At 33.4% G+C, this 2,811-nt stretch overlaps 1 protein-coding gene across 1 annotated transcript in view; it reads left to right on the forward strand.

Annotated features, from left to right (window-relative positions):
• The first annotated feature begins 974 nt into the window (after window positions 1-974).
• The window catches only part of LOC106466998 (probable serine/threonine-protein kinase kinX), a 6,412-nt gene continuing 4,575 nt past the window's right edge, over window positions 975-2,811 (forward strand). The window contains exon 1 of the mRNA XM_022395077.1: window positions 975-1,219. The gene's annotated coding sequence lies outside the window, so the exon portion shown is untranslated. The remainder of the gene's footprint in view (window positions 1,220-2,811) is intronic.

A 2,811-nucleotide genomic window follows, 5' to 3' on the forward strand; every position in this document is an offset into this window, starting at 1 on the left:
TGGCCATGCCGGGCCTAATATATATATATATCTAGCAAAATAGTTCAAATCATTAGTATTTAATGTATATCTACCTACTCAATGTTTACAGGTGCTTTCATTAAAACTTACAGGTATGATATTGTATGCGCAAAGATACACAATGGGCTATTTACAATCTGTCCACTGCGGGGAACCGAACCCCGGATTTTAGCTATAGACTTAGCGTTGACCCAGCGGGTGATAACGCCGGTATGACAGTAATCCTGTTTTTTATTTTTTTATTAATGAACATTACTGTTAATAATAACGTCCCCTAGAGTAACTGTACATTTAAAATTTAGTACTTATAACTTTAATACATGTATTTTTGTTTGTTTTAGAACAAAGCCACGTTAAGCTGTCTGCTGTGTCCATAAACTTACTGCTACCCCACAGCGGGATAGCTTTAAACTTTACATATTTTTGTTTATGTGAAAGCTACTGAGGCCTCTTTAATATGTAAAACAGGCAACCGTTTAATTAGCATTGTATTTGCATTTTTGGAGTGTGCCATTGATGTATTCATCACGGTTCCTTGTTTTCTGTTTAAGAAACCATGTTTCGAACACATATTAACTATAAATTGTCAGCGCGTCGAGTGAATAAGAAAGTAAGAATACCATGTAAGGAAGTGGATATTTGGAATCCAATTAACATTTTTGTCTGGCGCCGAAAATCCGTTCTTCAGTGGACCGTCGGTACGTTCACCTGAACTGTCATTACCTGTCGGCTGGGGGCTCCTCAGTTCATTTCGTTGACCCTCGTCCCCAGCGAAACAAACAAGATACATTATACGTATAGTCTGGTTCGTGAATATTGAGCTTACCCGAAATATAATTATGAAGTTTTTTTACCCCCCTGGTATCTATACCAATAAATAATAGTAGCGAATACGTTGTATTATATATATACCATAACAGATAAACAAGTTACACCTCGCGAAACGGTTAGTTACACGGTCCAGTAGAATCTGTTTCAGATGAACTTAACTGTAGAAGATGACCACCTCTCAGGAGAAATTTTCCGAACAAGGGAACACAAAGCAGATTTAGTGGATCCTAGGAGAGCTTGCCGCACGAGAAAGTGAGAAGGCGGAGCTACCCGAAGATTCCAAATAAATAGAGAGATCTTTCCAACAGAGTACCATTCTTTGCTGACAGGTGGAGCTTCTTGAAAGTCTAGAATACTGCTTATCAAGGTAGGTCAAAGGATGTTTTGGTTTTTTCAACTAATATCAACATATGGTTTTAAAGCTACTTCAGGCGAATTAATTAATTTCTAGTCATTCTGATGAAGTTTATAAAGTGTTTCTTTTCTCGTGCGTCTCCAAATGCCAAATTTTTAGTTCAATCTTTATTACCTTTGTTAAGTTTTTTTTTAAATATTCAGATGGTTGGACAAATTTAATAAATCGTAGCCGATGTTTACAATATTTAAATCATGATTTGTTTCTTTAATTCGAGAATACAAAAATTAAGCCACGTTTTCATGCTACATGGTGATTGGACAAAACGTATCTACATATTTTGTTTTTTTCCTCCAACGTTTATTCCTCAAGATACGTAAGTCACAAATAAAAACCAGGCTACAAACTACAGAATGGGGGAACGTAACGTATTCCAGTAAAATATCGCACAAATTCACCTATGGGGATGGATTGTTTATCAGATTTTATTTTACGCGTGAAATGAAACTAGAATTTTCATTTGAAAACTACCAGCACATACACACACACACACACACACAGAGAAGTCTATGGAGTCTCATATCCAAAACTAGGGTTCAGTAACATAGTTTTCGCTGTTTCTCTCCAAGTGGTGGTTGCAGAAGGTGAATGGTAGTTTTGAAATGAAGATGAACTTCATAGCTCCCCCCTTGTTTTAAAATTAGAATTTAATGTAGCACGTGAATCTTGACAATAAGTGTTAAGTGTTATATACAGTGTATCCCTACTGCTGTAAAGGTTCTTTTCCTTCAGCTCTCTCTCCTATTAGGATACGTTTATTTATATCTTTAGGGTTATCTTTTCTTCTCTTTAATCATTTAACACACTTGATAATTCGTATAATTATTTGATATAGAAATAAATCAACAATGAAATATTACAGCTACATTTGTAGACGCTATAGCTAATTTATAGTAGATGCATATTTATGTAATATTACAGCTACATTTGTAGACGCTATAGCTAATTTATAGTAGATGCATATTTATGTAATATTACAGCTACATGTGTAGACGCTATAGCTAATTTATAGTAGATGCATATTTATGTATATATATATTTTTTAAGTGTGATATTTCTTTTCTTAAATGTTTTTGTTTCTAAACATATTTTTACTCTGGACCTTTCTTCTATTAAATTATCAGAGAAGAATCAACACTACAAACTAGAAGATGCTGAAACACATCAAACCCGAATGTTTTAAACTACTTCTTAAACACATCAAATCTGAATGTTTTAAACTACTTCTTAAATACACTAAACCCGAATGTTTTAAACTACTTCTTAAACACACCAAACACGAATGTTTTAAACTACTTCTTAAACACACTAAACCCAAATGTTTTAAACTATCTTTTAAACACACTAAACCCAAATGTTTTAAACTGATTCTTAAACACATCAAATCTGAATGTTTTAAACTACTTCTTAAACACACTAAACCCAAATGTTTTAAACTGATTCTTAAACACATCAAATCTGAATGTTTTAAACTGATTCTTAAACACATCAAATCTGAATGTTTTAAACTGATTCTTAAACACATCAAATCTGAATGTTTTAAA

This window comes from Limulus polyphemus, unplaced genomic scaffold (assembly GCF_000517525.1).
Source record: "Limulus polyphemus unplaced genomic scaffold, Limulus_polyphemus-2.1.2 Scaffold2453, whole genome shotgun sequence".
Taxonomy (NCBI): Eukaryota; Metazoa; Arthropoda; class Merostomata; order Xiphosura; family Limulidae; genus Limulus; species Limulus polyphemus.